Source organism: Bacillus rossius, chromosome 1, assembly GCF_032445375.1.
Source record: "Bacillus rossius redtenbacheri isolate Brsri chromosome 1, Brsri_v3, whole genome shotgun sequence".
Taxonomy (NCBI): domain Eukaryota; kingdom Metazoa; phylum Arthropoda; class Insecta; order Phasmatodea; family Bacillidae; genus Bacillus; species Bacillus rossius.
In genome coordinates, this window is record NC_086330.1 from 355,019,069 (window position 1) to 355,043,632 (window position 24,564).

At 42.0% G+C, this 24,564-nt stretch overlaps 1 protein-coding gene across 5 annotated transcripts in view; it reads left to right on the forward strand.

Moving 5' to 3' along the window:
- Positions 1-5,451: 5,451 nt before the first annotated feature.
- Positions 5,452-24,564, forward strand: part of LOC134528261 (protein suppressor of forked) — a 38,390-nt gene continuing 19,277 nt past the window's right edge. For 3 of the 5 annotated variants that reach the window (XM_063361717.1, XM_063361721.1, XM_063361718.1), the window contains exon 1: positions 21,029-21,215. The gene's annotated coding sequence lies outside the window, so the exon portion shown is untranslated. Of the gene's footprint in view, positions 5,471-21,028; positions 21,216-24,564 lie in introns of those variants that run through there. The other 2 variants (XM_063361722.1, XM_063361723.1) reach the window with 2 other exon arrangements.

The following is a 24,564-nucleotide window of genomic DNA, read 5'->3' on the forward strand; positions in this document are numbered from 1 at the left end:
CGCATACAGCACAGATAATGCTAGAATATATTCAAAAACTGGGCTGGGAGATTCTTCCACACCCTCCTTACTGTCCAGATCTCGCTACCTCAAGCTTTCATATGTTTGGTCCCCTTAAGGAAGCTCTACATGGCAAAAAAATGTGGCTCTAAAGAAAGGAGTCAAGATTCAGTCTGTCTGATTGAGAAAGCCAAAAGAATTTTATGCCAGGGCATGTGCAACTTAAAGGGAACAATGGGAAAAGTGTATAAGTGTTTGGGGAAGTGGGATTAGGTTTAAAATTAGGTCAAATTTTATTTTGATTAGGTAAATAAACCATTTTTGAGTTACATTGATTTGTCTCTTTATTGATTAAATAACCCTCGTATGTTAAAAACATGTAGGCTTACAAATTACAAATATATTTCTTTTAAATTCCAGCTTATTTTTTGAATGTGTAAACAAACTTAAACCCACTTAATTCCACGTATTCGTATAATTTGTACATTGCTGGGGGTATAAAATGGCAACATGGTTTTTTTGTTTAGAACCATCTGTCAAATATTGAATTCTGGAGTTTGTAAAAAAATTTCATAAGTGGTCTTGTTTTCTCTTCCTGCAGAATTCCAGAAGATTGCTGTCGCAACAGCCATTGGCTTTTGTGTCATGGGCTTCATCGGTTTTTTCGTGAAGCTCATTCATATTCCAATCAACAATATTATTGTGTAAGTATCAGGGTTAACCTATTTAATTCACAATGGTTTAAACCATGGTTTAAATCAAGTGGTTTTTGTAAAAAAAAAAAATAATAATGTAGTTTTAAATAGACTATCTTAATAAATTTTAATGAAAGTTCTAATTCCACTCTTATAAGAATAATGTGTTGAATCTGAGTTATTAACGAGAATTAAGTTAAAGAGACAAAATATTTCTATTACGTTGTCAGACAACATAATAAGTTAACGTGGGAGCATGCATAACTCCAGTAATCGGGTACAACAATGAAGATGAATACATAATTGGAAGGCGAATCTAACGCGGCTCTGGTCAAGTAAAGTACCCGATACTCAGCTACAGCTGATCATAAGTCCATTATTTATAATAGATAAAACAGTAAACTTTCTTAGTGTATACAAGAACACATCCCTCGTGATTACAATTTGTCAATAAAAATTTTAACATATTACGTTAATGTAGTAGTACAATCAGAAATAATAACAAAAGAACATTGAAGTGTATACAATTTATGAACCAGGTGAGTTACTTGCCCTATACATTGGGCGAACGAGTCAAACATGGGAAAAGTAATAATACTAAAGTGGCATCTTACAGCCTTATAAGGCAGAGATAAGGAATCGACAAGTGCCTATCTGGGTCGCTATCATGGGTGTCAAAAGCAGCACAAGACAGAACTAACAGTTTAACAAAGATAAACTATAAACATTTAGGTGAAACAAAATTTTGACTGTGGTGGCCACAAGGAAAGTTAACAAAATAGGAACCATGCACTACAGCAACGTTAAATAGTTTACTTGCACCCATGATCGGTTTCGCAGCACTGTCATCCACAACTATATCACTTGTTCAAAGACCAACTGGTAATAAGAAAGGCACATGGGGCATGAGATTAAAAAGGCTTTACAAAATATTACTCCATGAGCACAAAATAGTTCTCTGTAAAGGGAGAGGTGGCTAAGATGTAAAAGAGGAGGTGGTAGGGGAAAAGGAGAACACAAGACGCACCAAGCCGAGATTTTCCAATGGTAGCCGATGCCCAGAACTAGAGGGCAACGAAACAGTCTTTGAATTTTGCTACATTTTTCATACTAAGGCAAATATTATAATAGTTTGTCTTCCAGAATTCAAATCCAAAATGTTGTGTCCATGATCAATTACTTGACCTTGTTCAGAGTTTGGTACCATATGTCAGCTTTAACTAAATTATAGGTGATTTAGTTGTTAATTGAGTAGTGAATAACACTATGTAAATATTTAGTGTGCATAGAAAATTTATGTATAAATAAACACAAACCTAACTTAATTTAGTTGAGTAAAGTAACACCCTAAAAATTAAGGTTACAGTAGGTTACCGAACTGTACCTATGATGGCATTTCAATGGCCAATAAACGAAGCTGACTGTGTGTGTTTTTCTTAACACCAATGCGTGTTTAGTTATTTTATGGTCCTTATTGCCTTTTTTTTAGCAACAGGAAAATTATCTACTTTTGCACACATGCACATGGTTCGTTCCCTGTGTAAAGAATTTGTTCTTTAAAAGTAGGTAAGATAAACATGATTTGGGTGAATGTAAAACTCGGAGAGAACAAGAGCAGTGAACCAGCCAGTCTGAATCATTCGTAAACTGACTCATGATTTTGGGAGTCACAGTAATCAGTAAGTTCAGCATGCACGTATTCAAAAGAGCAAACAATAACTGATAAAAGAAAAAAGGGTAACATTAAAAGGGGTGGAAGTGGGGGTTATACACTCAATAAGTATTGTGATGTTCATATGTGAGAACTTATAAACCTGATCATGCTCATTTCTTGTACAGCTAGACATTTAGAATTTCAGCTATCCAATCCGACCAGATTGCGATTACCAGCCAGGTGACAAGACCAGACGGCTAGATGTGACAAACATTCAAATGGGTGAATGAGTTATGACTCTTGAGATGTGCCGGAACTCATTGCGGGTGGTCAGAACTAAAAGAACAAGATGAATCAAGTCTTGTCAATTAAACCGTTTGGGCCATCACTAGTGGTGACTAGAGATCCCATTTAACCTTTCCTTTGAACTGACCATCCATTATTGGTAGTATTTTAGGTTCTATTACCATTGGTATGGACTCAAGTCTTAATAAATACTCTGGTAAACGTAACCTGTTCATTATTTGCTGACTTATTATTTTATAGTTTATTGGATCCATTAGTTTTTTTTTTTTTGTGCTGTTCAAGTAATGTCTTGTCTATAATACCTATAGTTTGGTAACAATTGTTTTTGTTTATGGTTTTAATTGACAATTGAGTCCTTCTATGTATAAATAGAAGCAGCACAAAGCTAAAATTGTTTTAATTCTAGCCTGTTGTGAAATTAATCTAAATTTTTATTAACCTCTGTGGTTATGTTCATTTTGTCTGAACAATTTAACTTTTGATGATTAGTTTTCTCTTTTTGATTTATAGTTTATAGACAGTGTTGTATAAGATCAATAATTATACTAATACTGTTAAGACAAGTTTTTAAAATGGAAACCATACAGACCATTAATAGCTTATAAAATGTAACAACCATAAATTTTTTTTTACTTTAATTGTATTTTGTATGTGCACAACCCAGCTTTAACGCAAATAATCTTGAAACCGAGCCTTTTTTAGTTAACATTAAAAAATATTTGTTCTCTTTAAAAAAAAATAGCTTCTATTTATGACTTTAAAATTTAGTTTGTCCGTCTTTGTGCATGATGTTTTTATTTTTATTCAGCTATTTCAACACACAAATAATTAGTGATGTGTCCCTTTTTTATGTTTCAGGGGTTCATAGAGCTGTTAGCGGTCCACAAGATTGATTTTTATTGTTTGTGTGTACGTTTTTTATGATTAAATTCCTTGTAACAATATCTTAATTTAACCTATTTTTTTTAGTGTGTGTTCAAATAAAAATGTTTATATGTGCTTGATATAATGAAAACTTATACCATTTAATTTTCATGAAAATTGTGATGAAAGTCACAAGATTGGTTTTTATTTGCATTGCTGTCTTCATTTCACTGAGATTTGTATTTTTTTTTATCAGTTGTTTTAATGAGCCTTGAATTTACATCCAAAGAAACATTTATTTAAAAAAAATCTACACGTAAGTGTTTATATCCTTGTTGACAACAGCAATTTTTTGCTTAATTTTGTGTTTTTTTTTTGTCTTATTTGGGTATTTTTTTATTTTTTATTTTTTCTTCAACAGAAAAAGTTCTTGGCAATGGCGTATGTCCAAAAACTTACATCAAGTCATGCACTCCCATTGCACAAATATTTCAAAGATAACAGGTAAGAGGGAATTGAACGTAAAAGTATTTTCCTTGCACACGACAAACAATGCAGTATCAGCTAGTGGCAAATAAGCCTCCAGTCGTGCTTGACAATAATTGTAACAGTCACTGCAACATTTGTGCAGTTGTAGACTGTAAGAGCGACAGTTGATTCTCATTTCTACCTTCACTTAATTTTTACAAAGTCTTTGGGGTAGAGGCATGGTGAAGTAAGCATTTCTGCTTCTGGGCTACTTCCTCGTCTGCATGAAGCAACTCTGCTATCTCCTCTCTTCCGGCTCTTTCGACCCTTTGAACAGATATTACCACAGCCATGTATTGCTGCCAGGATGAGCAAATGCTGCTCCATACTCTACTGCGTTTGACCTCGTTTGAGCATTTTTTATTTGCAAATATTATATGTAGTTCTTTAAGCAATAGTTGGTTATTCTGTTCGACTGTAACTGTAGCAAAAAATTAAGAAAAAAGGCACAATATTTGAAAAAGTCTGAGAATATTCGGCATTGGCATGTAAGTTGAGAAATCTGCATTAATATTTGTACTTGACGTATTTTGTGTGAACAAAAAATAGCGCTTTCAATATGTTCAAATTTTCTGGACAAAGACCAGTCATTGAAGGGAAACAATCTTTAGTGAAAGGTGAATGATTAGTGAAACTGATGTAGTTAGTAATATCTGGATAAGGGATTAGAATTAATATAACCTATTTTTAACCTGCAGCAAAAGTGTTTGCGATCGAACAGCTAAAACTTGAATGGGGATTATTGTGCGCTATCACACACATACTGTTTCTCGAAATGAGTCTAGTCAAAAACACTTATTGCAATGTTAGAAAAAGCTGTGTCTGGTTTTTTTTTCTTTTCATTTTATTTAGTTTCAATTGGGTAGGTCAAAATCAATTTGCCTCTCCATGGGACTGCACTGGAGCTTGCAACAACGACCAACCCGGAAATACCTGTCACTCCACGAGCCATGTCGAGTCAGCTGATGGGGAAGTATAGTATGAAGACCCATGCATGTACCTACTTGCAGAAGTGCGAAACGTGCCTGGCATGTACATGAAATACCAGCCGATGAATTGGCTGAGCGAACTGGTAAACTACTGTGAGGTACAGCCCAGAACTGGTGAAACACCTGGGGGCGGTTAGGCATGATCTGGCTGGAGTTCACAGAACGTTTTACGTACCGTTGGATGGGGTGAATGGCCCAATATTATTAAAAAGATTTATTTTATTATTTTGAAAAAAAATTCAAGATTGATTCACAATGTTTCTCTCTGACATTGTGTAGATATATATCTGCTAACATTTCCCATTGCCATTTGTAATTTTTTTATGTTTACATGTTGGTAGCCATTTTTTTTATATGAAAAGCTGATTTTTGCGGCCATATTGGAGTGCTGATACTTTTGTCTGCAAAGTATAATAGTTTCTTCAAAATTTAAGGTAGGTTTTTTCTATTATGTCTTCTATATCTAAGTAATAAGTCAATATAGCTAAGCTACAAAAACCACCAACTAGAATTATTTTATAACACATTTTTTGATGTTTTGTCAAAATTGTACTTTTTAACATGACGTCTAATAAATCGAATGCTGGCTGCATGCACGAAAAGTGTCCCGTTACGCTGTCGTTGAGTGCAGTAATATTAGGTTATGTTACAATTGACTAAAAAATTATGGTGATTCATATAATTGATATATATTTGATTACAGTTTATTTATATGAAAACTTGTTCATAATTATATTTAAACTTTATAGCTAAATGCCAGTTTTTAAAATTATCTAAAGGTCTTCTACATGTGAACTGTTTCGTCGACTGTTTATATAGTGAAGTGAAAAGTTAATGTGGTTTTTGTTGCTTATTACAACAAATTCAGCAATAAAGGTTAATTATTCTTGCATTTTAAAAATCTGATAACTAGTATAATTTCAAGTATTTATTCTTTTATTTTTAAAATAAAAATGATTCAATTTTATTCATAAAAGTATGCAATCATTTCATCAATGTTTTGTTATGACGTCACATTAAACTATAGTCCATAAACCGACTTTACAGACAACCAATTTTTTTTGGGGGTGACTTTGGCTTGGGCCAATGGAAGTAGGCAATACATCAACTATTCACCAGAAAACCTGGCAAGATGTTTGGATGCAATCAAAAGTGGAATGCCTCAACGTTTGGCCAGTGAAACATTTGGGATACCGAGGAGAACCCTTAAAAATAACTGAAAGTTCAGTCGTCTCCATGTACTGTTACTATTACTAGTTTAGGAGGGCAAACAATTGTTTTGGCTGACAAAGAGGAAAGTTTTGTCACCCACATTTTGACACTTACTGAATATGGATTTCCAATCAATGAGCTTGAACTAAGGTTTATTGTTGCTGGTTATCTAAATAAACAAGGAAGGAAGGTCTCAAAGTTTAAAAACAATATTCCAGGATACGGTTGGTCTAAAGGTTTTCTTAAGCGGCACAAAATCCTTACATCTAGGTTTGCAGAAAATATAAAGAGGGTGAGAGCAGCAACTACTGTTGAAGGATTAAGTGAGTTTATCGAAAACTTGGGCTAAGACTGCGCGCCAGTCCTGTGCCTGGTGCTTAGAGGCTGTGTGGCGTGTGATGTACGAGCCAATGTCGTCCTTAGCGCCCCCACGCTTCAGAAAAAATAATAAATTTAGAAGAAACATCCACATCCCTTATCAACCAGATAAAATTAGAAAAATAAAATTTCCAAAATTAATTTAAAATTATAGTAAAAATTTAAAGGTGTCGAAATGCCTTATTTCCGGCACAATGCCGACCGCCAATGCTCCTCTATGTCGCATAGACTGCTATGCCTCAACGTCTCGCAAAGGCGTGTGCAACGAGGCGAACGCCAGGCAACAAGTGCTACGTCGGCGGAAGGATCCGGCTGGGTGTGGCATATCTCTCAGCCGAACTAAGTACTACAAATGTAATTATGTATATTTTTCCACAGGTTTTTAGTAGACATTATTTTCATTATTTAATATTTCATTCCTTTCAAAATTATGTTTCACTGTGCGCCTTGTCCCGAACCTGGCCGGTTCAGTTTCCCGTGAAATTCACACGTTTCCGCGGGAGGGCTGGCGGGCGAGGGGCGTCGCGCGCGGTGAGAGTGGCAGTGTCCTTCAGGAGCTCAGAGAGGCCGGCAGCTCCGCGCAACTTTGGAACCAGCAACTTTCGTTATCACCGACATGTAGTTTCAATAGTCGTAATCTTTTTCAATCTTTTTCGTACAGTTCCGTGGTCGGCCTCAATTTACCATGTGGTATTTCACATAAATTAATCAGTGCTCCAAGACGAGTGTTCAGCATAATACGTAAGTACTGTGGGGAGTCTATGAGACGTTACGTCGGCGCTTCACGCAACAACCTAGCTTACCGGCTAAATAGTTTCAGCCCGCACGGGGCAGCCAGCAGGCGACACGTGCCACCAAACTTATTAACGAGTCAATATCTGGGACAAGTCTAAGAGTCATGTAGAGTCACCGGAGTTACGGACCTACGTGTCATTAGCCCAGTGTAATATGTTGACGCCGTCCCCGCTACCTCTGACTATTTAGACGTGATTTTTGCTCGGGTTCGTGATCTCAGGGAAGGTCCGGCCTTGTGGCTAGAGGTAAGGGTTAACGCAGTAGGGCCCCCCGAGCTGTTATGGCCACTCGGTACGCCTGAAGAATAACACAAAGTTTCTGGAAGATATTTGGTGAATTTAATACAGCACAGCCCAATACATGGTGCTGCCCATTCTGGCTGTAACGGTTTGCCCGACGCGACTAGTCACACGCGCAGCTCACTTCCTCAGTGGCGGCTCACGATTTTAATGCGCGTGAGGGGCGGACTTGTACACGTGATGCGATAGTTACAAAAATACACTCTGACATGACGAACGATATCTTGACGAACAATACACTTCACTATTACCTAACACTTAATAAACTGGGCTAGTGGCACGTAGGCCCGTGTCTCCGGCGACTCTACGTGATACCTAGATGTGTCCCAGGGACTGAATCGTTATTACGTTCGACGGCACGTGTCGCCTGCTGGCTGCCCCGTGCGGGCCAAAACTAAGTAGCCTGTAGGCTAAGTTGGGGCGTGAAGCACCGACGTAAATTATCGTAAACTTCCCACAGTACTTACGTATGACGTAGAACACTCATCTTGGAGCACTGATTTAATTAAGATAAATACCTCATGGTAGATTGAGGCCGACCGCGGAACTGTACGTAAAAGTTTGAAAAGATATTACACTATTGAAAACTACATGTCGGTGAAAGCAAAGGTTGATGGTTCCGCGTTGCGCGCAGGCTGCCGGCCTGTTAGAGCTCATATCGGACACTGCCTGTGTCGCCGCGCGCGACCCCCCTCCCCCGCCAGCCCTTCCGCGGAAACGTGTGAATTTCGCGGGAAACTGAACCGGCCAGGTTCGGGACAAATCGCACAGTGAAACATGATTTTGCAAGGACTGAAATATTAATTGATGAAAAATAATGTTTAATAAAACCTGTGAAAAAATATACATAAATTAATTTGTTGTAGTGCGGCGGAGGGATATGCCACACCCGGCCTGATCCTTCCGCCGGCGCAGCACTCGTTGCATGGCGTTCGCCTCGTCGCACGAACTACACTTTGCTGCACCCGCTTTTGCGAGACGTTGATGAGGCATAGCAGTCTATGCGACATAGAGGAGCATTGGCGGTCGGCGTCAATGTAGTAGTGAAGTGTTTTTAGTCGTCAGGGTAACTGACTGTGCCGCACGCTATCGTGCCACCAAACTTACTAACGAGTCAATATCTGGGACAAGTCTAAGAGTCAGGTAGAGTCGCCGGAGTTACGGGCCTACGTGTCATTAACCCAGTGTAATAGTGAAGTGTGTTGTCAGTTAGGGTTTAGTATGTCATGTTAGGGTTTATTCTGTAACCGCCGCATCATGTGCAAGAGTACGTCCTTCACACGTAGTAAAATCGTGATCCGCCACAGGAAGTGGCTGCGCGTGTGACTATTCAATTCGGGACAACCGTTGCGGTCAGGACGGGCAGCACTATGTATAGGGCTGTGCCGTAATAATTTCATCAGGCATCAATCAGTAACTTTGTGTTCTTTTCAGGCGTCCCGAGTAGCCATAACAGCTCGGGGGGCCCTGCTGCGTTAACCCCTACCTCTAGCCACGAGGCCGAACCTTCCCTGAGATCACGAACCGTATAAAAATCACGTAACAATCAATGGAGGTAAAGGGGACGGCATCACCTGCCACAAGATCATTCCACAGGGTCAAACACTTACAAGACTGGCCGACTCCAGTGTAACATATCATAAACTCAGTGGCATGTATAGGTGGTTCACGGTCAACACAGGGTCCCTGGCAGTTAAGGCCACTCAGGACGCCCTAATTTGTGAATGAAAAAGATGGTTGCGAATTCTAGATTTATTCATAACTGCACGACACTGTACACAGTGCTGTTCAGGTCCCTAGCTTGTCGTGTGCTTCAGCAGGAGCTCGTCGCGACAGTCTTTAAATATGGCACAGGTTGCATGAGCAGGGTGACACAGTTACACACAAAGTTACACAGTATTTACAAAATGTTACATTAAGTTACACTCAGACAGATTTGAGAGCATCATCGGATGTGTGGAATAAGCAGAGGGCCCTTAGCGACATAGTACGAATGATGACAACAGTTACAAGGCACTACAGGATAATTACATAAGTTACACTAGAGATGTAGGGCATCGAAAATTTTGTACGTGGTTACTTGAAATCCACACAGCTAGGATAATATGGGATTGCTGACACTGTGGTCCATTACTTCATCTGAGATGCAATTTACACTGGTTACACAATTACACAAATTTCACTAACACCATCTGTATAAAACCTGGGCTGAGAACCTCTACAAGTGGTCCACCTCGTGGACATTATAATGCCCTCCTTCAATGTTCCCGAAGCAGTTAAGGCCACGAGGTGTGGTCAGGATAACGCACGAGATGAAAAGAATAAACTAAAATACAGTAAACTAGTAAACAGAAACGATGTCTGCAAAGCCGAGGTTGAAATGGTTATGTTTATGAAGCAGCTGATGGCTGGACATCGAAGGCGATGGTGGCTCTGTGAGCGCGAGCGCGTCCACTGCGATTATGGCTGCGAGACGACTGGCGTTACCTCAAGAGGCATGTTGCTGCCTGAGGTTGAGCTCGCGCATAAAAGTGTGCAGAGACTGTGAGATAGGTCACACTATGATCTGCCGTCACCCGGCCTCTGTAGAGGGCCCGGGAAGTACATGACGGGCGCTACGGGCGTCGCGGTGCTGCTGTTGTCCGGGGGGGCGCCAGGGTAGTGAGACACTAGGCCATTGATGGTGGGTCATGGTACTCTGCCCCCGCGTACCCCGCCAGGTACGTGGCTTGAAGTCTATCCTGAAATCCCTTGAGGCCGCTCGGCCGTGTGGAGGACGGGGTGACACTGGTTCTGTTGATTTACGTTTAATTAACTGACTTCTCCGGTGGTACGCATGGGTACGCGGTACTCCATATGCGTACTCTACACGGTGGCAGAACCGCTACAAACACTACGCGAAACAGTTACATGAACATACATTACTTACAGAACAAAACACGACACTAATATCACACTATGAATTTGCCGCGGCAGTCTCGCGGGGCGCGGTTGCGAGTGTTCTGGAGACGGCCAGTGCCGAAACTCTTAGGGTGGCTCAGTGAGCGTGGCCTTAAATTACACTTACTTGTGGTTGCATTCGGCAGGCGTATGCGCGGTGGTTTATCGAAAGCGTGTTGGCTGGAGTCGGCCAGTGCCGTACGTAGCATGGTCCGCGACGCGGTGCGGAACCAATAACGAAGGCGGTCGGGATAAGCCCGGGTCCGCAAAATACACGCCGAGTCGACGTGAGCAGCTGTGAAATAAAAGAAAAGGTTTAAGTATTAAAATAACTGCAGAATGACCGATCGGTGAAGCAAAGTGAAAGGCTGCTCACGGACACACGTCTTGACCTGGCGCGGAGTGGTTGGAGACTGCCGAACATGGCTGCTTCGCAAGGGAGGAAAAGTTTTACCTCCTTTGTGAGTCGGCGCCAAAAACTTACATTAACATAATTTGCTCTGTTATAAGCTAAAAACACGTTCCAGGTGCAATTAAAAGGTAGCACCTGGTAATTGGATGCTTAAGGCTTAACAATTGTTTTAGAGTACCATTTAATTATTCGAATTGTGGCATCAAGTTGGCGACTGTAAATTTATTAACATATTGTCTCACTGTGAACTTTGACGTCGACCCAAGTGTCTCCTCGGCTCCTTCAGGCCGTTATGCCTCGTCAACGTCCTCTCTTGCATTGCTAGTGCAACCTAAGTGTAGTGCTACGAGCAGGGACGCACCCGCGTGCACCCTGGAATGTCCAAAACCGATCTTGTGTGTTGTAAATAATTTCTAATGTCCTTTTCTTTTTAATACTTTTCATTTCGGGATTTCTGTATATATTTTTAAGTGCTTATGCTGTGTCATATCATGTAGATTGGCAAGCCTGGCGCACCGCGCGAGTCGCGTCTTCCCCGCCGGCCCGTTTCCCCTTCCTCACCACCGCAGCCCGCGCGGGCGGGCAGCGGAGTGTCAGTCAGTTGCCTACTGGGAGTCACACGGAGCGGACCTGCTTCGCTCCGCCCCGCGAGAAGTAGCACGTTTGTCTACCGACGTGGTCGTCCAGGCTGTGACAGGATTCCTCGCGATAAACCTCGTTAACAAGATCGTGTCTTCGTAACTCCGCAACTAACTCTGCTCGAGACGCACGCCGTGCACGTCTGGACCTTCCTACTCTCTTAATCTGTATATATCGTTATAGAGTCGTCTACGCATACTTCACGAGTCGCGTACGTGCTACGAAGCGCCGCTGATCTTTTCGTAACCGGTACGATTCACTACAGGACCGCATTCGCTGTTACGCCGGTTCTCATTTTGTCTCCAAGTGTTTGTTTCCGGGAGTCTGGGTCGCGGCAGAGGAGGATGCTCGTTTCGCGACAGGAGTCTTCACGGAATAAAAGAGCTCGTGAACACGGACAGCATCGTATTATCCTTGTTACCATCTACCATTCCTTCCACATACGCAAAGTTCCCTCCTGGTCTCTTACTTTCCGGTCCGGCCACAGTGGCCTGAACTCACTCCCTCACCGACGAGAGCTACACGGGCAAATCAGGACAGTTCACCACAGGGAATTAGGGACCATAGGCCGAGGGACGTCAATTTTATTAGTGGGATTTCTCCTAATCCGACTTGATCATTGTCATGGGCACTTTAATTAAGGCCAGTGGCCGTGGTGAATGTTAATGAGGTTTGTTGTCTGCTCCGTGCTTTCGGTGCTCGCACGGAGTGGTTACGACGCACTTGTCTAATGTCTGGTAATTAGTAATTTTGTCCAAATGGCTTTTCCCTTAATTGTTTTATGGGTTCGAGCCCCCAGGGGTTCCGTGCCCTTAAGTTTCTTTACGTCTATTGGGGTCTCGCCTGAGGCGCTCGTCTGACTCATTCCCACTGGCCTGGGGGTGCGCTCAGAAAATGGGATCGGGTACTAGCGGTGCGGAGCACGGGCTTAGAGGCCATGGTCGATACGACGTCAGATCGAAGACTTAGTCGCACATTGAATTACAGTTAAATAGTGATAGACATTGATGCCAACTGCCGGTGCTCCCTCTGGTTCGCACAGGCCGTTATGTCACAATAACACTTACTCTTAAGTGCATCGACCACGCTCGAGCATGATATCCGCCGAGTGGGTGAAAGTGCACCGCGACGAACACCAAGGCGACGACAGCGCCCGGCCGGGTGTGGCAATGCGCTAAACTAAAGAAGTAATTATTCTTTTAAATCAAAAACAACCAAATTAATAACAATTAAAAGATAATTAATTCAAGGGAAATTATGTCCAATTGTTCAATAATCATATATTGTGAAATATGTCATTTAAGTCCAAAACTGGTCGGAGCTGTTTTCCCGTGCTTCACGTGTCTCGGCGCGAGGTCGTAGGGCGATCTCGCGCCAGTTACCGTCGGGAGCTCGCAGGGGTCGGTCGCTCCGCTCACACAGAGCCTTCAGATTTCGCGCCTCATACAAGTCTCAGCAATAGTGTGCTGTCGCCCGGGTTCTCGTGTTCGAGACTCGGCGGTGTTCCTAGCGGGAAGGCTGTTCGGTTGTGGGGAAACGTGTCCGGGAGGGCGCCAGGCTAACGCGGGGGTTAGCCACGAGGTGGGTCGTGAGGTTCGAAGGCCCCTGCGTGGCTCACTAGGAACTGCGGCGGTGGTGATGATGCTTCTCGTGTTCGAGACTCGGCGGTGTTCCTAGCGGGAAGGCTGTTCGGTTGTGGGGAAACGTGTCCGGGAGGGCGCCAGGCTAACGCGGGGGTTAGCCACGAGGTGGGTCGTGAGGTTCGAAGGCCCCTGCGTGGCTCACTAGGAACTGCGGCGGTGGTGATGATGCTAGGGATCCCTGATGCCTGTTGCCCCACTGGCCCTACACAGCATAGGATGCTGATCCCTAACTGGATTGGTGGGGTTTAGAAATAATATACTCGGTTTGCACTGTTGTTCGCACTTCACGCACAGAGTGTGTGGAGTGGATTTTAATTACTTTGGCAAATTACATGGCACTTACAATCACACGAATTCCCTAACATAAAGTACATTGTCCATTACACACGAGGCGCTCTGACGCGCCGTCACTAACGTTATGCCCTCACGCCAGTTGCAGCTGAGGGAGAGTGTTCGATTAGAATCGGCTAATCCCGTAATTGGTAAGCTGCGAAGCCCAGGCCCACCTGCGTGGACCGCGGCTTGCTATTAAATTAAGAACACATCTATGCTTTGATGTAGCTAGTGCCTGTGCACTAAGCAATTAAATAAAGTTCTGTGGTGGCGGGAGTCGGTCCGTGCCGTATATTGCACAGCCCCACGTAATGCTGTGTGTGGGGCGTGTTAAATTGACGCGGCTGGGTTAGGCCCTACACCGGAAAAGGACCGGGCGCACACGGGGAGTATTTAAAAAAGGTTTCGGTTGTGACTATAATTACCAGATTGAAGTTCGATGAATGCGAAAGATGATGGCTCCCCGTGGGACGTGCGTTCGTTCCGGTCCGCGAGTCGCGCTGTACTGGCATCTGGCCCTGGCGCGAGGGGAGAGGTGAGCTCCCTGTCGCGCCAGAGTTTCTAAAGTTCCGTTATTCGTAAAAATCTATATAATTAACTAAATTTAAGTGGCACTAAATTCACATAATAAAACATAATGATTAATTTAATATCTATATATGTTTTATAAATGACATTTACTAAGTTCGTCTAAAATAAGTTTGAATATTAGAGTCAAGCTGGAGACTGTCTGTTTCTTGATAACTACTCCAGTGGCGAATGATAATGCTAATTTGGGGCGGTTTGAGTTACGTCACATATTTCACTCCTGAATTTAGGCTGAAGGCCGCAAGGGTTGCACTCACAGCTGTTCTAGTAGAAATTTACACGTGAGTGACCCGGGCTCTCCTACATCGCACTTGTGTTGCATGGTGTTATTGATTAAATGTGGCGGGTTCATTAAGGTTTAGTGAATTTACTGTGTAACAGATTTAGTTTGTCTTGCCAATTAATGAAGGGCGTTGAAATACCTAAGTATCGCGGCGCTCGCCTGACTCGGGTGGGCCATGGCTAGGGGCGCGTTCCGTTAGTGGGGTTGGATACTGGCGGTTGTAGGTCGGGCTTTAGGGTGGCCTTCGGCCGGACGATGTTAAGTGTAAGTTCTTCAAATTTTTTTACCAGCTCTGCGCCGACCCCACTCAGTCGCACGTCATTTCGTGCGACTCGTTACTTAATCATTTATTCCCAACAGGGAGATTTTCAACTCTTTACGTAATTTTCCTGTCCAGAGTATAAGGACAGCGTAAATAGGTCTTACACAGTTTTCAGGCTTCGAAGCCAAGTGATCATTATCGTCAAAGGCTCCTAGCCAGCCTCGTGTTTCGAGTTCTAACTCGTTAATCTACGTATCTAACTTTCATCTTATTTAAATGTGTAACTACTAACGTGCCATCTAACCACGTAATAACTGTTTAATTAGTGACTGTGACTTGTATGTTTTCATCTAACTGGGCCTACGTACTTTTCGGGACTTTAATGTTTTGCAACAGGTTAGATTGCAAATAACTTTAGAACATTTGTTTGTATATTGTGTTTTACATTGACGCCGTCCACGTTGCCTGATCTGAATTTACGTAAATTTACACTAGTGGGTTAATTTTGAATCTCAAGGGTGGGGTTCCTGGCCTCGTGGCTGCAGGCAGGGATGCGGCGACAAAGGACTCCCCGGGCTGTTATGGCCTCCCAGGACGCCTTATTAATGAAACACACACGTATTTGTAGCCGTTTTATTGCGTAGCACAGTCTACACGCCACACGTTCACGTAACTGGCCGCTTCATCGTCGACCTAAGCTCCGCGCACGATGAACCTGTTATGGCTTCTGCGAGAGTACTCGGACGCGACGTGGGGTGGGTGGGCGATCGGCCCCGCAAATTACTTATGAAAACACATGACACTATAAGGACGGCAGGTCCCGCGAATTTACTTATGAAAACACATTACACTAAAAGAGCGGTAGGTCCCGCGAATTTACTTATGAAAACACATTACACTGAAAGGGCGGTGATTAGTCCCGCACAGGAGGATATGCACCTGCAGCTAGTTCGCGGGGTGGCGAAGGCCACGTTAAGCTGGGAACGGACACGGTGGAATCTGGTACGATATCACACACGTGGCCGTGGCACGTCCCAGTAGATGACTCGTCCGAATGTTTATGGTCGCGTTTGGCGCAGTGCCGCCCTGCGTGGGCAAAGAGCTATGTCCCGAGGTGGGACGTTATAGCGTGAGGCGCAGGTGCCACGGAGGATCACCTAATTGCTTACGTAAAATATAAAAATCCCTGATGGGATACACATTTTATTAATAGACCGCGCGAAGTTGCTAACGGCCGAGGTGGGCCGACCGGGGAGCTGATATAAAACGGTTTGGCTATAATTACCTATTGCAGTTACAAGATGTTGGCGCGAAAGTTGAAGGCTCCCCGTGCGTGGGCTGCCGGCCCGGGCGAGTGCTGGATGGCGACTGACTAACCTCCCTGGCCGCCGGGCCAGGGAGGGGGGAAATTCCGCGGGAAAACTGCGGAGCGTGGGAAGATGACTTCGGCCAGCGTTGTGAATTATAACCCTTTATAAACTGATTATTACATTAACATTGATTATTGATGGTTTTAGATTTATTAGTTTCTGTTTATATTCTCGAATGCATGAATAAACAATGCGCAGTGCCACACCCGGCCGGGCGCTTTGCACACGTAGGAGGCCGTGACTGACGTCACGCCGTTCGGGGCACTGCACTACGTTGCGCGCACGGGCGCGTTCGAGGCGCGGCACTGATCAGGTGTTGAGGACACATAACGGTCTGTGCTTTCAGAGGGAGCACTGACGGCGGCGTCAACATGTTAACATCAATGTCTGCATAAGCTATTGCAGCATAGTAGCTCCGCGACTATCCGCCGCATCTTTCACGTTGATAACGGCCACAGTATAAGTCCACACATACCATTTTGCCACCTATCCTGGTCGCGCGCATCGTCTACGCATAGAGACACGCGTGCCGCGACGGTCAGACAACAGACGCTGCCAGTACTTGGACCAGTGTGTGTAACAGTTGACGCCGACCGCCGGTGCTCCCTCTGGTTCGCACAGGCCGTTATGCCACAACAACACTTACTCTTAAGTGCGCCGAACACGCCCGAGCGTGATGTCCGTCGAGTGTGTGAAAGTGTGCCGCAACGAACACCAAAGCGACGTCAGCGCCCGGCCGGGTGTGGCAATGCGCCTAATTCATTAGATAATTATTCTGTCAAATTAAAACAACTAAATTAATAACAATTTAAAAGAGGATTCATGTAAGGGAAATTATGTCTAATTGTTTTATAAGCATATATTGTGTAACTCGTCTTTAAGTTCAAAACTGGCCGGGTCGGTTTTCCCGCGTTCCACGTGGTTAGGCGCGAGGCCGCAGGGCGGTCTCGCGCTCAGTTACCGTTGGGAGCTCGCAGGGGTCGGGCGCTCCGCGAACATCGGGCCATCAACTTTAGCATCTCTTCAACATTTCAGCAATAGTGTAAGTTTTGTAAATCTTTTAATCAGCTCGGCGCTGACCCCAACCCAGTCGCACGATATTTCGTGCGACTCTTAATTTATTAAATTCTTCCCATCAGGGAACTTTATTTTCATACGTAATTCCATGTCCAGTTTAAGGACCGCGTAGTAGTAGTAGTACGCAATTTTCGGCTCATTAGCCAATTAATCGTCATCGTCGTAGATCCTCCGTAATAAGTGTTGAGAATAATACTGACTAACTTTCGTCTCTTAACTTTCTCCATTTTGATAGTGCAAAGTGTAACGTGTATTTTAAGTGACTAGCTTTCCAATTCAAGGGACTTAGCATGTACGTCGCCCACTGGCGTTATTACGTAAATTCAAAGTCATTAATATCCCGTCGCAGGCTAGACTGCATACCACCCTGAACACGGGTTTTCCTCTATATGTTAACACGTCTGCAAAGGTCGTTGCAAAATCAATTCCGTAACTTTCTGTTGAATCTCACATAGAGACAAGTGTCCACCGGTTCAGCCCGTTGATATAAGTTTGCAACCTATCCTGGCCCCATGCACCGTTCGCATTCCTAGATACGCGTGTCACAGCGGTCCGACAACGGACGCGGCCAGTACCGGGACCAATCAATATATCAATGCTGAATAAAGTGCAGTGTTTCGTAATCCGTTTACTAGTCATTTACAAGGCGTCCTGGGTGGCCTGAACAGCCTAGGGAAGTTCCGAGTCACGGCGCACTCCTGCCTGCAGCCACGAGGCCGAACCCCCGTTAAAACCCCTGAGATCTTTTACAACGTTAATATTTAATTAAAAAACTAAAACAGGCAGCGGGAGTGGCGTCACGGTTCTTAATAAAGTGCAGTGTCGTGTCAATCAGTTTACTATTTATTTATAAGGCGTCCTGGGTGGCCTGAACAGCCCGGATAAATTTCGAACCGCGACGCGCTCCTGCATGCAGCCACGAGGCCGAACCCCCGTTATTACCCCTGAGATCACTTTTCAAATAAATAAGTACTTAAAAAACTGAGACAGGCAGCGGGAGTGGGGTCAACATATTAGAGTTCTTTAAAAATGAGTAAATAAATAGTTAACAATTATTTTTTATGTTAAAACTCGGTGGATGAATACACAAATTTGAAACGATTGACACGCAGGAATCTATTGATAGGTTGGTGGTGCGGGCCATTCATTGCACACCACACAATGCCGTCGTCCGGGGTCTCGGGCTCGAGTCCCGGTGTGGCTCCTAGTGGGAAAAGGCGGTTCTTGATCTGTGTTGTCCGGGTGGGCGCCAGACTAGCTCGTTTCTAGTCGTGAATTTGGGGTCGTGGATGTATGTGCCCCTGCGTGGCCCACTAGGGCCGGCGGCGGTGTTGCGTGAGATGATTTTAAATAAGAGACGTGGAGTTGAGGTGGTGGTGTCATACCTTTTATTCAGAGGAGCGAGTCGTACACAATACAACACTCTACAGAGGTCCCCGGGGGGTTTTTACTTGTTATTCCGTGGCGCCGTATTGTTTGTGTTCCGCGTTACGTGGCCTCGGATGCTGTTATGTCTCAGACGTCTCACTGGGTACGCAGGTAACGTAATTTCGTAACACAAAGGCGGGACACAAAATACACTGAATTAAGGGGGCGCGTACAGGTTACGTGGCACTCGTTACTCGGGTAACGTAAGTTAGCAATACAAAATACGGGATACAAAAATACACTGAATTAAGGGGGTGCGCACAAGTTACGTGGCACTCGTTACTCGGGTAACGTAAGTTAGCAATACAAAACACGGGATACAAAAATACACTAAATTAAGGGGGCGCGCACAAGTTACGTGGCACTCGTTACTCGGGTAACGTAAGTTAGCAGTACAAAATACGGGATACAAAAATACACTGAATTAAGGGGGCGGGCGATTGGAGACGGCCAATCCCGTATGCAAATGTCTCGGCGCGGGTGTTGTGCCCACTGTGGTGAAACACGCACCGCAATTAAGTTTGTCCAAGTTCCCTTGTGGGTTTGTGGTCAGCGCCGTGCGCGTGACCTTAAATAAAGTTCTGTACGTTGCGGGAGACGGCCCGTGCCGTATGCTGAAGAGCAGCCCCGCTGACCAAGTGTGGTGCGGGGTGTCCTTAAGTTGATGCGGCCGGATTAGGTCCTGGACCGAAAAAAGGGACCGGGTACTCACGGAGAGGTTAAGTAATAAAAGGGGTTTGGTTAATTAGTGGCTATATTTACCGGACGTTACTTTCAATGTAGACAAAGGATGTTGCCTCTCCGTGGGACGTAGGTCCGCCCCGGTCCATGAGCTGCGCTGAACTGCCGAACTGGCATGTTCGTCCGAGGGAGGCTCGGCCTCTCTCGCGCCAGGCGTGACCTCATTACGCTAGACTCCAAACGGGTGTGTCTGGAAGAGATTTTATTGTCGCTAAAATCCTAATTTAATGTTTCAGGAGGAATGGGTACGGTTCTTCTCTTGTCTACTCAGGTTTCCGCGGTTTTGCCTTTAATTGCTGTTCGGCTCGCCTGACTCGGGTGGGCCATGGCCAGGGGTGTGTTCCGTTAGCGGGAGCGTATACTGGCGGGTGCAGGTCGGGCTCTGGGGTGGTCGTCGGCCAGACGACGTCAACTTTACACTGCACACATTTGAGGACGGGAGGGAGTGGCAATGGAACGACAATAGGTCATAATGGTCAATTCGAGCCAAATGAGCACCGACGGAGGTTGTCATATTTTTTAAAGCAATTGCAAAAGGGGCTAAAGCATTTACATAAATTGAATTGGGTATGTGTTTTTATTAAGGCAAGTGTATGATTTAATTTTATCTCAACACAATGATTTTCTATGTGCTTTTTAGAGCGAGGTGATACTGTTTCAGCTATTGTGTCATTACATTTCGGCAGTCTTCGTCAAACCACGGTCCAAAGAAGAAACTATGTTCCATGGGGAGTCTTTAACTTTGCATACTGATGACTTATTTCTGTTAATTCTAATTCATCACACCCAAACTATTTATTTAGTATTTCCCAAATGTCCAGGGGTCCTTTTGCAGTGCAGGGCCCAATCTGACTGTTATTAATTTCACCCCATAACATGATCATGTTACGAGGTTAGCAATAACTTACTGGAATGATTGACTTAAGAAGAGCCCTATTCGTGGCTGTGACAGCCGAGCCAGATTTGTTGTACTTGTTGAACTTACAGCATTGGCTACCTTCAATCAAAACCACCTTTTAAGATTGGCATTAGGACCAGCGATTAGCATAATATGTACTATTTCTTAAAGAAAATTACTCCACTTGTTGACACATGCTAGGTATGTCTGTGTAGTGCAAATTAGGTGTCAATGAAACAATTTGTCCCGAAAACCTTCTACATTAATTTTTTAGTTTTAATTTGCTATCCTCAAAAATCAGCACAGTATACTGGCGAAGGACTGTGCAGTTACATTTAGTTATATATTCTTAGCCTTTGAGTCTGGTGATACGCAGATGCCATCGATCCACGAAACAAGCATTAGCTTAGACTTCGAGCTTGACTGGTGCCTTTCCGGACAATTTTAGCAATCCAGCACCAGTAACATAACTAGGCTCGTCGCGGATTTTTTACCCCAACTATGGGTAATGGCAAGGCATTTGAACTCCCTACCGGAATTAATTTATCGAATCATTCCCTTAGAGGATGTTTTCCGATATCGTCAAGAATACGGTCCCTGAGAAGCCAAGAGTAAAAAAATATGCCCTTTAGTGCTTTTATTTGCAAACATTTTAAAAGGGAATGTGTTTTTGGGTAGTCGTTTGTTTGTATAACTGTATCCAAGCTTGTCGTTTACTTTTGTTATACCGGTTATCATGGCGATATGATTGCTATGTGTTTTGTTGAACAATTGATTTCTTGAAATAATTAATCCTCGTAATTGAAAAAGGTTAAAGTTTGATTGTACTTTATTTGGTTTTTGTTTGTCATTTTTTGCAACGTATTTTTAGTGAAGTAAACGTAAGTAACAGTGCTTTTACTTTTAGGTTATGTGTGTGTCACTTTTAAACCATTAAAACTAATTAAAATGTTTCTCTTTATTTGGTTGTTGTTAATATTTAAGGAAATTTTACGTTTACATTACACGGGTTGTTCATTACTTGGTGGATTGATATATTTTGGCGCCACAAGATCTGCAATTACGATAACGCGCGTAGTTTATTCCGTCACTATTGAAATAAATATTACCTCACATATTATGTATTGACGCATAGTTACAATAAGTCCCGTTCTACAATGTGACCTAAACGTAAAAATGGAAACAAATCCGGACCCGCATATTATTTCATTATCAGTCTGTTGCTTCTACAATGCACGAAACCATAATAAAACAGCTACCAATGTCATTTAAATGCACGGTTATAAAAAATTGATTTAATTTTTAAAAAATTTAAAATTTGAGAACAAAAATTATCATATTTTACATATTAAATAAAATAGATCACAAGGTAATGGTGGAACACTAGATATCCTTTTACTTGAAACAATTTTTCACCTATTTAAATTGTGCACAAGCATGGCTATCAACACTGCTAAATACTCTGCTTCTATTGGTCGCACGGAGTAACGTCACTAGAAGAGCTGAGCATTGCCGAGTTTACCCGAGCTGGTTTGTGTCTGCAGGTGTGCCATTGTAGATACTCTATTCCATGAGATGCATCTTTGTTTACGTGATTAATTTCCATTTATTATGTCATTGTAGAATGGGCCCAACAAATTTGATAGGTGTACCCTTTCTTTGTGATATACAGTAAAACCCTTATATAGTGAACTACTTGTTTACCAAAAACCTTATAAAAACTTTGCTAAGTCCATGTCAGAACTGTACCCAACATAAGGAACTTTCGCCTCTATATAACAAACTTTTTTTTTCCCCTCTATATTGTAAACTCTTTTATAACAAAAGGACAGAAATATCAATTAACATTATTTTTCTTTCAAATTGTCAGATTTTATGACTATTTTATTAATTATGTTAAATGAACAAACAACTTTAAAAAATATAATGAAACAATATGAATTAAAAATAGTCTTAAAAATATTTCAACATTCTCAAAGAAAAATCAAACATGGAACACTGCAAAACTATGTTTCAAATGCTGAAGATTGCGGGAAATTGGAAAATGAACAAGAAGAATACATGATTAGAAGTGACACATTTCTTGAATCAAGTATATCAATCATATCAATGCCTATTTTGTGCTAATTGACACAATTTAATGACAGTTGAGAACTTGACATGTCTCTAATATGGATAATAAAACTTCTATAATTTATTTTATTTCAAAGTTTAGTTAATTTTTGTATAAAATGCATGGCAATTTTTGTGACAGTCATATTCAACAAATGTGTCCATGAGTCATATTCAACACATGCATCCATGAATTCTGACTTTATAAAGAACTCCTTTATAACAAAAACACATTAATTAAGTCCCTTCAGTTCTGTTATTTAGTGGCTTTACTGTAGTGTTTAGAAATGTTGCTGTAGATCTACATACATTAAAAAATATTATGGTATAGTTTTGCCTTTATTGAATCTCTGTTCTTCCATTTTTAGCAAAAAAAAAAAAAAATTAATTTAAAATATGTGATTTAAGTACTTAATGAAAAAGCAACTAAGTGCTATCTAACTGAATATACTTAACAGATTTTAGTAATGTACTTTACTCTAAAGTATAGCAGTTAGTGACATTAAAAGTAATTCTGTATGAGCTACAATTGAGTGGCTTACTATTTGTGTTTATAATTAGGTACAAATCAGTCACTTTTATCTGAAATACTTTCAAAGCAAGGGCAATGAATACACTGTGCTGTCTATTTCCATTAATTATATAAATTAGTTAGGCCTATTTACTGTATAGAACGGTGATTTCCAATCAAAATGCAAATTAAATATACCAAAAAAAAAATTCTTAATTTTATACTGTCTTCAGTCGTTTACTCAATATTTTGAAATTAATACTTTGCTCTGAGAAATTAAATGGTAAAGTCAGTAAGAAACAACATGGCATACACTATCATAAAGCATAATTTGATTAAGTAAGGTATATTTTGTAATTGTGGCATTTGAGGGCTTTAAAACATTTAAGGGGGGTGGGGGACTTAATAAAATTTATTATTAAGCATTTTTTTATTTTGTTGGATTATCTTACTGAAGCATTTTCTGAAATTCTGATTGAATTCTAATAAACTTTTTAGTGGGAAAGGAAGTGAAGACCAAGGAAATTGTGGAGTACTCTTCATTAGAATTGAGAAAATTGAAGTTTAAAAGTCCTTAAAATTCCTTAACATAAGAATGAAAAAGAACCTGAAAACGCACCAAAGGCAGTGTTGAAGCGGTTGCAGGTAGACAGGAATGGCCGCAGCGATTATTTACTCCACTCAGGGCCGGTGCACGGTAAATTGGCGCCCTAGGCGAAAAACCTTTATTGCCCCCCCCCCCCCCCCCCGGCCGGACACCCCCAAAAAAATGACCATGCCTCAAAAAAATACATCACGTTAGCCTAATATTCTGTCAACAATCAAATGTAAGTAGGCTTGTGTTTTTTTTTTTTTTTTTTTTTTTACTTATTACAAATCATAAACAGGTCACCGTGGACATTAAATAATTACTTATATCAATATAAACATTCCATACTGTTACAAAAATCAATTTTCATCTAGTTTCAATAATTGTTAAACATATTATATCAGCTGTTATGTGTCGTGCTGCGCCGCCCCCAGCTACTTGGCGCCCTAGGCAGTTGCCTAGTTCGCCTATATGGACGCGCCGGCCCTGACTCCACTTGCAGTCTGGGAAGCAGTATAGATACCGCAGAATTATGAATTATGATATATTTAAGCAAACATACAATTTTCCTCATTTTCACAGCCCTTCACAACTAGGGAGTTTTTTCAGAACAAACCAAAATTTAAAATACTCTTTTTTTTTCCTCAAGATTTTCAACAATGAAAAATGTGTTTACCATATTTTCAATTTGGCTAACCGGTTCTAACCAGTGATTTCCTAGGTCTGGAATCACGTAGCATTTTCAGATAAATCGCAGCAAATAGTAAAGGGATACACAATAAACATGAGCACAAGACTCGACTTTTATAAAAATTCACTATTCTTAAATCAGTGAATTAGGTAGTAAAATAAGTCCTGTCAAAAACTGTAATTAAATAAAATTAAAATAAATACTGTTGAAAAGTTAGTGCAAACCAACAAAAAATGGAATCAATAAGAACAATAAAAATCAGTAAGAATATAATGGTGCACCATGTATGATTTGTAAATATGGAGGATATGTACCTTTGAAAAGAAA